General features: G+C 42.9%; 1 protein-coding gene across 3 annotated transcripts in view; it reads right to left on the reverse strand.

Moving 5' to 3' along the window:
• Positions 1–13,231, reverse strand: part of PAK6 (p21 (RAC1) activated kinase 6) — a 41,915-nt gene extending 28,684 nt beyond the window's left edge. For 2 of the 3 annotated variants that reach the window (XM_039706573.1, XM_039706574.1), the window contains exon 1: positions 9,086–9,473. The gene's annotated coding sequence lies outside the window, so the exon portion shown is untranslated. Of the gene's footprint in view, positions 1–9,085; positions 9,474–13,175 lie in introns of those variants that run through there. The other variant, XM_039706575.1, reaches the window with a different exon arrangement.
• Between the last annotated feature and the right edge of the window lie 1,982 nt (positions 13,232–15,213).

Raw genomic sequence — 15,213 nt, forward strand, 5'->3', positions numbered from 1 at the left:
GCAGCAACAAGTGCTGCAGGGTACGTTGACTAAATGTCTGCATTGCAGCCTGCCTGATTTATCTTCCCAGCAAAGGCCATTCCATATTCCATGTCCCCTCCCCAGACACAAAGCAAAGCAAATTTCAGATCCAAAGTGCTGATCTCACCTCGTTCCTCATCCTGCCCAGCCACATCACTGTGCTAGGAGAGCTCCAGGATCTCATATCCTGCACTGCTGCTGCAATAGGTTCCATTTAATCTCATTTAATCATCACTGGAGGAAGAGTTTGTGGTGAAAACCCAATTTTAAAACGTTTTCCTATTCCAACAGGCAACACTGGGCACTTTTAACTTAAAAAATAAAAGGTCCAAAACAGCCAAGCTAACTGTACCATATACAATGTCTGTCTTCTACCTTAGCCAGGAGAAACATACTTGCTCACCTGTCTGAATCTTGTGGAAACTGAGCAAACTCCTAAGGAAAATGGATCTGTATTCAACAGAGCTTCCAGGAAAAACCTAACACCAAGGCGCAGGAAATCTGATACATTCATGAAATCCCAGTAAGAACTACAGCAATTCCACCTATGAAGCCAGGCTGTGGCTCAGGACCAGAATTCCATCAAGTTGTGTTTAGGGATCAGACAGGAAGCAGAAATGCTCTTCCACACAGAATCCCTTCCTTCTCTTTCATGGTTCTGTAAAGCTAGAGAAGCTGGCCGGGAAAGAATACATTTAAGGACTGGGACAAAAGGGTCACTAGGAGAAAGGGTGTGTTGCAAATTCGCACACCAGAACCAACCGGTGGGAGGAAGCACGAGATAGGAATCAAGTCGGGGAGTCTCATAATCAACACATGACAATGATGCCAGGACTGGAGATAAGGAGGGAGCAATCCAGAGGCAGTTTCACTTTAAGTGCTTACAGTTTAGCCACCTTTCCTTAAGGGTATCCCATTTGGAGGTGGGCAGAACATTCCAAGAGAGCATTACCTGGATAGCCAGCTCCAGTGTTTGGGTTATCCTCCTGCTTACTATGCATTGCTGCCATTATCCAGGTAGGATCCTGAGATGCCAGCAGGACAAAGCTCTGCTTGTACTCCAGCTGCATGAGTTCACCCAGTCTTTTTATCCATGGTTTACAGTCTAAACCAGGGGATGTTTTTTCCCAATTAAAAACAAAACACAAATGCATGAGAGCTGAAGAACTCCAAGTTTATCAAGCAAGTCCATCCCCTCTGCCAGAGCTCTGGGTGCTGTCAAAGTTCTGGACACATCCCCACGCTCCTAACTGGCAGGGCAGTGGGGAGCTCAGAGTCCCTCTTTACCCTATGCCAAACAATGCAGACTGGGGCACATGGAAGAAGGGAATTTGTCCTGCTTCAGGCTCACAATGGGTTACAGCCAGGCTCTCCTGGGCCAAACAACTCCTGTGGTGCAACTCCTGTGGTGGAGCAAAGAAACAGCACAAGGACCTGCAAATTCTGCCAAATTTGCAGAAGGCCAGAGGCAAGAAGCACAGAATCATTAAGGCTGGAAAAGATCTCTAAGATCATCAAGTCCAACCTTTGACCCATCACCACCTTGTCAACCAGACCAGAGCACTGAGCACCACATCCAGTCGTTCCTTGAACATCTCAAGGATGATGACTCCACCACTGCCCTGGTGCAGAGTCCCAGTGCCTGACAACTGTTTCAGTGAAGAAAGCAGGTTAAGCTTAAAGAGGGTAAGAAAGCATCAGACTCTCTGAAATTGAAGTTAAAGCTCAAGATCACCTGAACACAGCACACGCTATTTTGCTGCTGGTTAAATTCCTGTGGCTTGGTAGATGTTCCTGCAGATAATATCAATATAGCTTGGAACACAGCCACCTCACACGTCTTCCAGATCTTTTACTTGTAAAAATTCACAGACTTATTTGGTTATAAGAGAAGTAACATCATGGTCCACACCTCACAAGCCTGTGCCACCCTCTACAAAAGATGCTGCTTCTGCTTCCCACAAAAGCCACAGTGATCAGTCCTGCAATGGCAACATCACAGCAGAAAGCTAACACTGCCTACAGATTCCCAGGTCACCTTGGGAAAGGCATTCTGCATGCTGCTAAAATGACTGTGACAATGCTCAACTCCCCCAGAACAGAGGCGGCTTAATCTGTTGTTTTTTCAAGCATGCTGCGATCCTTAAGGATGCTATAGAAATGCAGATTGAAATCCCTCGCTGGCACCAGAGGAATACAGACCACAGCCTCTGTTCTGAATAACTAGGTCAGTCAGCTATCGCTGAAGTATTAGCCAGAATCCAGCGAATTCCTAGTGGCTAAAATAACGGCTGTAAAAGTCTAACACCATTTGCTGCCATTAGTCACTCTACCTCTGGGTACATTCAAACCCAACTCTGCAGAGCTTAGAATAATTTGAGGGTTGGAGCCTATGCTTGTCAAAATCCAAGCACGTGCCTCCGTGCAGCACAGGTTTCCCATCCCACTTGCAGCCGTGTGGAGGCAGGGAACAACTGTCCTTGCAGCCAGCTCAGCCTTACCCTGAAAGCATTCAGCCCAGGAAAATCAGAAAGATGCTCTGCTAATCCCATGCCAGGGAAGAGGCGTCACGTCCCAGCAGCAGCTTCCCTACAGCAAGTACAGGAGAGGGCTTTGACCTGTGGTGGTGAGTGGGTGGCATTTTTGGGGTAAGGCTGATAGAGGCAGAGCAGCTATTCCTCTCTGTGGAAGAAAAGAAGGGAAGGGCTGACAATTGCAATGGGAAGAAGTATCCAAAATTTACTTCAACCCCTTCCAGCTGCTGAGGCTGGATCAAGCATTTGGTTTCCTCTCCCTAGAAGTAGGAGGCAGTTGAAGGGTTAAACCTGGTTGGGGTTTTTTGGTTGGTATTTTTGGGGGTTTTTTTAGTTGTTTGTTTTGTTGCGTTTTTTTACTATTATTTAATTTATTTTCAAGCTCTGGTTATCTCAGGAGCCTGGCCTATGTTTCAGCTGCTTGAAGTCATGCCACAACACAGCAGCCACAACCTGCAAGGCAGGAACTGGACCTTCTTGTTCTGCCACTGAGAGCAGCATGTCACAATACTGTACCCTCGGCTTCCCTTATCTCCACAAGCAGTGAATGCTCTGGAGTCTACAGGAGGGGTTGCAAAGGATTAAATTATTATAATTCCCACGTAGAGATTTATTGATATAACACAGAAAAATGGTAGGTGAGGCATCCTTGTCTTGCATTCTCACTGCTACAACGAGGAACAAGTTATTTCCTGCCTCCCCTAAGAGTAAGTTTTGGTCTTTCCTGATAGTAGTTACAGAAATCTTACTTTCTTTATCCTCAGCCATCTCCTCCATCCTTCATTTAGGCTGGAGTTTTTAATAGCCTGGATACTGCCCAAGCCAGAAGAGGTGCTGGTTGTTCTGAGGTACTGGTTTCAGCACAGCACAGACTAGTGGGCAAACAGTGAAGTTCCAGCTACCACTAGCCATTAAAAACAAGACTCCAAACTACCCAAAACATCTGTGCAACTACTAAGGCTGTCAGATTCCACAATAAGGAACTAAAGCATGAACAGTCAGGCAATGCACATTAGAAAGGACTGGAACACACCAGCTGTCTCTGGTACTGCAGGAACATTTTTCTACCACAGCCCTACCCTACAATTAAGGGAAGCCAAACTAAGCACAGTCACAGCCTGAGCACATGGGCCTGCTGGCATTTGGCAGAGTGAATGCCTGTCCTTTGGAAGGAGTCTAGATCCTGCTGGCTGCTGAGAGAGAGAAACCATGGTGGAACAACTCAACCAGAATGCTCTTCAACATGACACCAGAAACTAGTCCATTAATATACACATACGTGTGGGTATATCTAAAGATTAAAGAAAATCTCCATCATCATCATCATCCTTAAAGAAGAAAAGAGCAACATAAGACATAGTAATTTAAGTTGTAAAGAAGATGTAATGTTTCCTAATCTGCGCATTTAGAGATTCTGAGGCTAGCGTTGTAAAAATAACTGAAAAACTTCAGTTGATTTTCTACTTTCACCATTCCTCAAACTACTAATTCAAAAAACCACTTTTCTTGTTCATGTGCTCTCTGGGGTTCCAAATAAATTCTATAAATAAATTAATTTTTAAAAATACATTCCAATACAAAAAAAAATTAGCTCATCTCCATTCCACATGTGATCTTTGAGGGGAAAAAAGGCTTCTTAACACTTAGAATGACCATTTTCTTATTCAGTTCTTTAGAATTTTAATGAAAACTGAAAGCCTGGATAACAGTTGTGCCCAAAGATGTCCTACAGAAATACTTGAGTATTTATTTGAAAAATTCCTTCATTTTCTTCTTTCCACAAGTAGTAGTCCCAGTCTAAGCACAGCCACAGACCACTGAAGGTGATCCCAGACCACAGGTTAGGAGTAGCCAGAAAATTCAGGTGAGCCCAAGTTCTAGGAGACTCTTTAAAAACATGTCTTTAGATGAATAAAAGGTAATATTCCTTAAATAAGTTATGGGCTCAGCTTTATGTGACCCAGGCTGGTGTTTTGAGACACTTTGGGAGAACATACTTAGAACTTGGAAGAGAGCACAAAAGCCCAAAGAGGTTTGCAAATTTCTGGTTTGGGACCAAGCAGAATTAGTGTTTTCTTTCCTTTAACACCAAACAGTATTGTGTAAGAAAGAGGCAGACATCAGGAGGTTTTCTCAGCAGCAGTCGCAGACAGGAGCATTTTGTCTACTGACATCATCTCATGGTTGATGAGGTGTCACAAGATTCTAAGCTATTTGTGCCATTAGTTAATACATTTATGTTTCTAATGAAATAAACACAAGCAGGAATTTTTCCTTTTAGGCCCCAATTACTCCATTCCAGCGCTAGGTTTGCAGTCTGACTTCTCTCCTTTCCCTGCACACTCAGGAGCTCTGGTGGCTGCAGACTGTGAGTGCCCCCAAAGTGGACAGCTTGCTGTAGCATGACCAGCTCAGAGATGATTTGCCCAGAGAGCCTTCTTCCCAAAGTCAGCTGTAACATCTGTTCTTCAGATGCAATCCAAAATCCCTTGAAACCAGAGCTTTTTCACTGACTTCCACAAGTGCTAGAAAGATCCTCATTCTAAGCTGGATGTTACAGGAAAGAAGTTAATTTCTAGCATTATTGTATTCAGTGATGTACTTTCTTGGCCAAGGCCCAAAGTACTCATTATGAAGTGTAACACCCTGCTTAATTCTTCCAGAAGCCAATCATAAGGCTACTATGAATTTTAATGAGCACTGAATCAAGACCCAGATGGTTTTTTAAGCCAAATTATCCTGTTCTTGGTTATTTTAAGATCTGTGTAGTGCCTTCTGGCCACTACATGTTAACTCCTCTGTTCCTGGCCCAGATTAAGGGAAGACATTCACCTTTCTTCTCCCTCTCTAAGCACAGCTCTCCAGCTGTGCTGTGAAGACCCTCAGCTCCTTCTGTGCCTTGAAAAGTCACAGATTTAGAAGACTCAAATATTGACACAGGTGGGGTAAAAAGGTTCCAACAATACTTGTCAGGGAAGAAAGTAAAAAAACTGGAAGGCTGTCAGTAAGGGAACACTGACCCTACAGACAGTCAACTCTATTTAACCAATTCTCAGGGATAAACAATTGAGCTCAGAGCCATCAAATTGACATCAATTTGTGGGGTCACTGTCTCTGCTGAAGTTGCCGAGTACCATTTGCTTTCTAGTTTGCAATGTCATGTTTCATTTTAACTACACCATCTTGTCTATACATTCTCTCTATGCCATATCAGCAGGCCACCTGCTCCTAGCCAGGGGATGCTGGTGTATTGCCTCAGCTGCATCTACACTGAAAATGACACTGCTCAAAGCCAGTTTGGCTATATTGATTCTTCAGAGCAGGTTACAAATTACCTTCCACATCTACCACAAGCCACTATCACCTTACTCTGTCCTTTGACTAAACTTGGGGGTTCTGAGGGAGAGCTGAGGGTAGTTGGTCAGTTGTTTTCACATATGGGGTAAAAGGAGGAGGAAAGGAAGAAGACAAAAGGAAAAAGGTTCTACTGCCTGCTTTCCTGGTCCCCAATTATCCAAGGTCTTCTCTCACTGCAATAGCAGTTCTCATTCCAGTGTCCCAATGCCTCTGTTCTTCATTAAATCCCCTTTATATACTCATAGAATCACAAAATAGTTTGGGTTGGAAGAGACCTTAAAGATCATCTAGTTCCAGAGCCCTTCCATGGGCAGGGAACCTTCCAATAGATCAGGCTCCTCCAAGCCTAACCAGCTTCACTTGTATGGGTTTTTCTTTTTGTATTCTGGGATTATTTCCACCCCCCTCACCCCCCCCAACCTTGTCTGGTAAACAGATGGGTGTCACAGAAATGAAAAGCATGAAATGGAAGGAGTAACCAAAACTGAAATGCAGCATTATGCAAGGCAGCTATGGAGAAGAAACAATGTTATGTCACTGGCTGTTACTCAGTCAAGGGTGGTTAATGAGTTTACACTATTTAACCACATCCCCAGAATGGGCATCACAGTTTAAGGACTGCAGATAGAACTCTAAGATAATTGAAAATGAGGAGTGGGAGGGAAAGAAGGAAACAAAAGCTGGTTTAATGTTGTTTCTTGCCTTTAGATGTATGACACATGGCACAGTTGTCCTAAGTCTGAGTCTGAAATATTTATTTTTAATTTACTGTAAACACCCTGACTGAGCAGCAGGAGTGCAAGTGACACACAGAACTTGCCATCATTTGCTAAAACAGAGAGGGAACTCGGTCTCTGTGCTGGGATTGCCAAGTCCTGCAAGAACATCCAGCTCAGGAACTCAGACAGCTGCCCTTGGAAGTGGCCTGAGGAGTGTGTGCTTTAACCAGCATCTGTCCCTTTTCACTTGAACCACATTTGAACTTCTTAACAGTGAAAAATCATTCTGCCCTGTTCCTATTCCTCTGAGCAATTGCACACAGGCCCCTCTTATTACTACATTAGTGTAATTTTGTCTCCAACATTCCCCCTGAGAGGAATTACTCATGTCCTGCTATTATTTATTTTACTGCTAAGAACCTGGGTTTTAGGAGCAGTTTTAATTAAATACCAATGCTCCTCCTCCTCAATTAGGATCACCTTTATCTAGGTTGCTGTGCTTTGCATTCTCCAGCAGCAACACTTCTTTCCTCTTATTTATCCATCCTTTGACAGTTCTCTCTGGAACTCAAAAAAGTCCCCCTCTACCACCAAGTCATTGTCAGCCAAAATACAAGGTTTTACCAGATGTAAAGAACCATCCCATGGAAGATAACCTAATGTTTAACCTTGTTATGCAGAATTCCACCTGAAAATTATGTCAAATGGCAATGACAAAAGAAAGAGCTTCCATAGCCCCCCAAAGTCAGAGGCTGCTGTGCTGGCCTGTCCACCAGTCCACAGCATGTGGCTACTACTGTCCCTTCCCAGTTTCCCTGCTCCTCTGGGGCCTTGCTTGCACTTCTCTTGCTCCCCGCTACCCTCTCATGTTGTGATTTTCATTGGGAGTTTGAAGTGCAGCATGGCCACCCCTGGGTAAACACCTCTTCAAAGTATTTGCTGTCCCTGGATAATGACTCGGATCACAATGTATTCCAGACTTGGGTACACAGGATTCTTGGAAGCTGCCCTAGATTAATGATTTAAGAGTTATTCATTCATGCTCCCCAAGTGACAGAGGCAGAACTGATGACTCCTGACTGGGAAGTTGGCAGGAATATCCTCAACTATTTCTACAGAGTGGAATCAAGCTGCAGCAACTACATCCAAGTGCATGAGCTGATCCAGTGCCTGGCAGCGACAGCTGCGGACACAGCACAATGTTACACAACCACTGCTGGCACCGAGGCCCTCCTGGCCACCAGCCCCTGCCTCAACTTTGGGCACAGGTGCCCTTCCCCAGGCAACCTCACCCAGCCATTCTGCACCCTGCCCAGGGCACAACTTCCCTCCAGGCACTGTTTGGTTCCTGCCTTCCCTAGGGAAAAGAAGAGGCAACAAGGTATTTTGATTTCACTCTTCACAGATTTGACAAGGCTTTTTTCCAAAAGTTTACTGACTATAGTTATTTCCCTTACCAGAAGGTGGTTTTGCTTTATGAGCACATATTATTCCTTTACCAAGAGGAAAATGGAACTGCATTCAAGTATTAGCAGCATTAGTGTGCAAAGAGAAAGTGGGGATGCTCTGCGCTGCACTTCCGGGCTCAGCAAGTGCCTTCCCTCCACAGCTCCAGCAGCTCTGCCAAATCCATGCTCTGCTCTACTCCCATCAAGGACTGGCATTTATACCCATCTAAGCACACATTTCTCAGGCTGGAGGGCTCCCAGCTAGGAATAGTTTCAGTATAAGGAAGGGAGGCTGACATCAAACATTTTTTAGGTGTTGCTAGTTTTTTTTTAGAGCCATCTCTGTACATTCAAGGTATTTTTTCCCTACCTTGAACCGGCTTTTCCTGCATCTAGGACAAGCTCTCTACTACTTTCTGGCCTCTCAGCCAATAGTTTTTGACAGCCATAAACTGAGTGTTCAGGTGTCATATAAATTAAAAAAAAAATTAAAAAAAATCTTATCTCCAAACCATGCCAATTAAAAACCTTTAAGTCCAAATTCCCAAGGCAAGAACCATCTTCATTTTGCCTCCTACAGAACAACAAATAATCTAGCAATGTTGAAAAACACTAGATTAATAAACCATAACCTGATGTCTCTTTACTAAATTTTACTTTCATTCACCTACTGTTCTTTCAATACCCATCATTCTGCTACTTAAATATGTTTTAGAGGCACTATCTGTGCATTTATTCACCACTAGAACACAGGCAGTGTTAAAAACACCACCGGCACAAGACAGTGTTAAAAACATTATCCCTCACCCATTTTTATGGCTTCAGACATCAGAAAATTAGCTCTTATTGGTTGATTTTTCAGCCTAAAAAGGGAGTATCAGAGACATAATACATTTATGAGTTCTACAGACTGGGAAGGTAACAAAAAAGCAGAAGTCATTTTAGTTTCAGTGTTCAGAATGCTGAACCCTGTTGCCCCATCTACCTCCCATAAAAGCAGGCTTACCTTGAAAAAAGATCCCAGAGAAATACTTCTGGAGTAAATTCAGTCCCTTCTTCCTTCTGACTGCAGGTTGCTGCTTGTCTTAAATACGGGAAACATCCCTTGCTTCAGGCAAAAATTCTCAGCAATTTAGTCTTAAAGCTTCTGCAGAAAACTCCTCATGCACATGCAAACCCCCCGGCTCCAGCTGCTTCCTCAGCAGCACTGGCCCGTGCCAGGTGCTGGGCAGTGATCCCAGTGCTCCCACCCCTGTTCCCGGCAGGCAGTACAGGTGGTAGCACAACTCAGGGAAGGTAAAACAGCCTCACAAACAGCAATTCCATTGAAACCTTGCAGTTCCGGCTGAGGAGATCTCATTGCAGACATATAGCCCTGTCAGGATGCTGGGATGCAGTGAGTCAATGTTTTCTGGGACCTTTTTTTATCGTGGGCTGATGCTGTGAGCTCAGCAAAGAGGATGGCACAGTGCCTTGAGTGGCATTTTGCACAAAAGGCAAGAGCAAGATACTAATCAAGATTCTGGTGTGTAGAGACTCCATGCATTTTCCCCTCAACCAAGCCTAGAAATCACAGGCTTAGCAGCACACTGGGGTGGGGAGAGAGCTACAGACACAACGGAGCCTTATGCTTTGAGAATCTGTGATTAAAGATTCTCATGCCCTGTAAACTGCAGGCCACAAGTAGCAAATAAAGTATCATTCCATCATAGACTTCCTTCTCTATGTGGGGAGCATTCCCATGTCCTTTTGTGGATGTCAGGACTCTGGGCATTGTGCTGGTCTTGAATAACTTGCCTGGATCCCATGTCATGCAATTTCAAAAACTGCAAAAGCTAATACAAAGTTGACACTTTTGCAGGCTGGGTTTCAGCAACAGTTCACCTGGCACCCTGAGAAGGAAGGTAAACTGTTCTATGGCTTCAGACTTCACAGGGATGTAAATGAGGACAGATTTATTAAGCTAATTGAAACAGTTCATACTGGCTTAAACTCTGCAGCTGTAACTATTATATTTCTGATCCTTTAGTCCTAAATGCAACCCAGCAGAATCCAATGCTTTAATCAAGACAGCAAGTGCCATGGCTTCTCCCCACTGCAGTGGTTTAGAAATCAACACCAGCAAGGCTGCCAGGGAGGCAATTAGGTATTTTCCATAGGTATCCTGATAAAGAAGCCAGTTATTTACAGCTTCCTGGCACGTCAGTTACTTCAGTATTTCCTACACAACACTCAGAAAAGAGAAGCACTTTTTTTTTCCCTCACAGATATAAGTGTTCCATTCAAGAGCCAATTCATTTTTTTTGTTCTTGGAGTTGGCTTCTATTTCCTCACCTGGATAACCACAAGCACATTTTTGTGAACATTAGGTAACAAGAAAGCCTGCTGCTAATTCTTCCTCATCAGAGCCTGGGGAAAAATCTGAGCTGTTGGGTGAAAGCTAAAAAAACAAACAGAATAGATGGGAGGGGGAAGAGGAGTGAGAAATAATTCAGGAGTGAGTCAGTCATGCTCCTCCTGCTTAGTCACCTGTAGTTCTGCTCTCCAGACACACTGAAGATTGGGAATAAGATTCCTGCCTGCCTTCCACCTACCTCCTCCTGACAAGGACTTGGAAAAAGAGATAGGGCAGAGTTTGGGGAACCAGACACTAGAGATGCTTGTTTTCCAGTGTCAGAGAACTGCCAGTAGCCTCTTTTTTTTTTTTTTTTTTTTGTTTTGTTTTGTTTTTTGTTTCCCACCTCCTCCAATTGCCCCTGCACTATTTTGCAGTTAAATCATCTTGATTCAACCTGTTCATCTGCTGGTCTGAGTTCCTCTGATGGTGCCCTGCAGTTTTGACATCGTAGGGGGTTGCCATGGAGAAGAGGGTGATGTCATTGACACAAAAAGCACCGAACTTACAAATACAACAGGAACCGAGCTATTTATAAGAGCTGCTTCTCTTCCCCCACTCTTTGCTGAGGTGGGTGGAAGCAAAGACAGCAGCTCCATTCTTGATGTTTCTGTCAACAAGTTTCAGAAATGAATTTTCTTGTCAGAAAATATCCCAAACCTGTGAGATTACTGAATGCTGTCAGCTTTCGGACTTCATTCATTAGAGCAAGATTTAGCTTTCCCAGCTCCTCACTGGGTTTGAGGTTAAATAACACTCATGTTTGTAGAGTAATTTCTACCCTGAAAATCTCTGCAGCATTACTGAGATACAACCACTTCTGGAAGGGAGGACATGTCACAAAAAGAGACCCTGGTTTATGTAAAGGCTTCATAGTCCTTATAACCACTCAGTAATAACTCCTGGAATCACAGAACAGCCTGGCCTGGAAGGGCTCCCTGAGGATCCTGTGACTGTTGGTTTGGTCTTGGCTGTGTGGGGTCTGCACATCAACACAATTCTTACAGAACGAATGTTTAGCGCATGTAAAAATTGCAAAACACAGAGGAGAAAAAAGGAAGACTAAGAACTTAGAGAGGAACGAAAATAATAATTTTACAATGCACTTGGAATAAGCCAGTTCAGTTCCCATACAGGTAAAGTACTAATCCAGGTTGGTTCTTTAGGAGTAGATGCAGACATGGCAGAACAGTCCAGTGCCTTTACTGCATATCAAGGAAACATACAAAAAAATTCTGAATTCTGCAACATTCCAACTTTTTTTTTCTACAAAATGATTCTCAAGTGAATGATAATATAAAGTATCACACTACAAAGTACATTACTAGTTTAGCTTCAAGGAAACACACAACCCAAGATACTGAAAAATCAAGAGAATCCAAAGCATTGGGGAAAAAAATCCTTCAGCTCAGGCCTAGGAAATGAATACTAACATTTGTCTTCTGTCAGCATTGTGTCACCCAGCTACTGTTCCTGGTTGGTAAATCACACTTCCATACCACAAGGTAAATAATTCAATAGCTTTGGATCATAGTTATGACAAAAAGAAAGTAAGGAACAAACATTTCTAGAACCAACAAAAAGAACAACAATCTTCCTCAGTCTTTACTGAATGACCTTGATATTCATGTTGTTCAATAATTTAAACTATTATGGAAATGAAACCTTCATATTTCTAAGCTTCCAAATAGCATCCAGCTTCTGCTGGATTAACTGAGCAGAGGGGCAAAAAGTGTGAAATAGTAAGAACCAAAAAAATGAAACTGTTAAAGGAATTTAGTGCTCCTTGTCAAGCTTTAAGTGATCTTTATAAACACAGGCACATCCATGTGACTGCAGTGCCCATAGCCCAAGGCTAAAGGAAAGACTCCAACCAACAAATCCCCAGCCCACAGGCAAATAGCTCACTTCAAATAAGAACTCAGCTTTTGTACATCGAGGCATCCTTGGGGAAATCACAGGGGCACAGCACCTCAGGTGCTGCACTTTAGCCCAAAGGCATTTTTGGAATATTATTTGGGAAAGCAGCAGCAGAACAGAAGAAAGATGCAGAATTACTTGCTGATACTCATGCAGTAGGGGTGATGTGTCTTCTTTAAATAATAGAATCATTAAGGTTGGAAAAGATCTCCAAGAGCCCACCCACCACCACCAAGTTCACCACTAAACCAGGTTATCCCCAAGTGCCACCTCTATATACTATTTAAATCCTGCCAGGGACACTGACTCAAGTACTCTTTACTAAAGAGTGCCTTAAAGTCCCATAAGGATGCAGATTCTTCTCAGCCCTTTTTGTTGCTCATTTATTTATAGAAACATTTTTATACTTTCACAGCAGTACCCGAATTAAGTTTTAGATGGGCTTTGGCCCTTTTAATTTTGTCCCTGCATAACCTCACAACATCCTTGGAGCTCTCCTGAATTGCCTGTCCCTTCTAGTTTACTCTGGAAAACCCAAAAATCCTAGTTTATTCTGTGAAATCATTTTATCTGCTGGCACAAGCTCAGGCTCACACTTCTGATAATGTACCAGTTATCAGGTGTATCTTTCTGTTCTGAGGTTTGCTTGATCTTTTTATTGAATACAAACCCCAGGCTGCAAAAGTCTCAGATTCATATATTCTGAGTGCACTTATCTGATAAATTTTAGGAGATTTCCCAATTATCTCAGAGTAGGATTTTAAATCTACAAATCACATACCTTTGAAGACCAGCAGATGATCAGTACTCCTCACCTTTCCTCAAGCTTCCTTAAAATGATGTCTTCAGATGTGAAGTGAGCAAAAAAAGTGACTTTCAGAGATCACAAGGATTTGTAAATGCTTGCAGGTGTACCTTAAAAAGCAATTAGGTTCTGTGACATCATTGGTCACTCCAGAGCCACTCAGGAGGTAACGTGGACCACCTGTATTTCACAGGTGTAAGCAATGATCTTCGTGAGCCCTTAGAAACAGTGGAACAAACTCCAGCTGCAGCTCCCAGAGCTTAAGGAGAAGAAAATGGCTCACACCTGTGGGGTTTGTCCCAGCCACAGCTCAAGCACATTAAATCAGCCCCCATTTTTTACCTTTAGCATTTTTGGCTGCTCAGTGATTTCCTGCAAATATTTTTAGACCCCTTTTTGCTTAACAGAGTGGACGTGAATAATTTGATCTTTTCAGTTTCTGAATCAAAGCAGCTGAAGCCTGCAGATATCTTCCAGACATCCCTCTTGTACCTTTGGTCAAGTTTTGTTCTTAAGCAACTTGGTACAACCATGACCCATCACATTCCTATTTTCCTTTTGTGCACTTTTATTTATATAATAGGCATTAAAATTTTCCATAGCCCAGATTCCATCACTCTATTTTTTAATAATAACTTCACTAGAACTTCTAAATCTGGCTGTCACACAATTTCATTTTACCCTCTACTTGGTGTGGAACATTTTGTCATGTCAGGATTTATAAATGCCTCTTTTCCCTCAGAAAATATTAAGACAGTTTTCGTCTCCAAATATCCTGTGGGCAAGGCTGATGTGCCTCCTACTTCATGATGAGTCTGTGGCAATCCCAGCCCTGCAAGGTCACAGAGCACCTGTGTGTTACAGAATGATTCACAAAAGTGGTGCTCAGGAAAAGCTTGTGTAAGGTTGGAGGCAGTCACTTGAACAGACAACAGGGATGTCCAAAGAGCTCCCTGAGTTCCTGTTACATGTCAGTGCAATCAGCTCATGGCATAGGGGAGGCAGAGACTGACCTGTGCAGCAGAGAGGCAGAGTTCATCGAAGCAGAAGTGGGAACAAACATCTGAAGCGATGACTGCTTGTTCTTCTTATACCTGCTTGCTTCTCTTCATTATTTGTGTGTGTTCATTATGGAGAAATTTATAATGTCATTGCTGTCACTGTTTTTACACTACTGGGGGGCAGTTTTGTGTTGTCTGGGATGTACATGAAGAGTGACTGATCATGGGCAGCCATATAAGACAGAGAAGGATTAGCACACTTTTTGTTTAGAAAGAAAAGAGATGCCAAGTCAACAAAAAAGTAATAGTGGAGTATTGCAGCTTTGATTTAGCTCTCATTTAAGTAAAGACAAATAGGTTCACTTACATATTTTAAAGACCTGAAGAACAGATTTCCTCTACTGAACTTCTGCTGAGAGCTCTTATCTCTGTTCAGCCTGTTCTCAAAAGCTTTTTGTGCGCGTTAGACACAGTGAAGTTGTTCTGTAGTGGCTATAAACACGCCTTGTCTGAGAAGTCCTTGGGATGACTGATCCTTTGTTAGGAGCCTTCTCTTCCTAATCTACCTGGTACTCAGCTCAGTGCTGCAGGATATAAACTGGAAAAGTTGCAATTGAGAGGACAGCAAGTGAAATTCCCCAGATTTTGTCTAAAAGGCAGTTAAAGGATCAGCAAAAGAAAAAAACCCCAAAACTAATCAGTTAAATAAAAGAACAAACACAGCATCTTTTGAGAGCTAGCAGAAGTTAGCTATGCATTGGACTCCTCAGTGCTCTAGCAGTGATCTTGGTTCTAAACTCTGGTTAGAGATAGAGCATTGTTTATCTGCTAGCTCAATAGATGACTCATTAATGTACTACAAGAAGCATTAATTAAGGCATTAATGGACCAAAATAAATTCTTCAGCAGCACTTTACATTCAATATTAAAGCTGGTTTACCAGGGCATTTAGGTCCCATTCCTGAATTAGAAGAATATATAACCCTCACAGAGAAAGTGTAAAAAAAAGGCAC

Source organism: Passer montanus, unplaced genomic scaffold (assembly GCF_014805655.1).
Source record: "Passer montanus isolate IOZ18808 unplaced genomic scaffold, ASM1480565v1 scaffold194, whole genome shotgun sequence".
NCBI classification, from domain to species: Eukaryota; Metazoa; Chordata; class Aves; order Passeriformes; family Passeridae; genus Passer; species Passer montanus.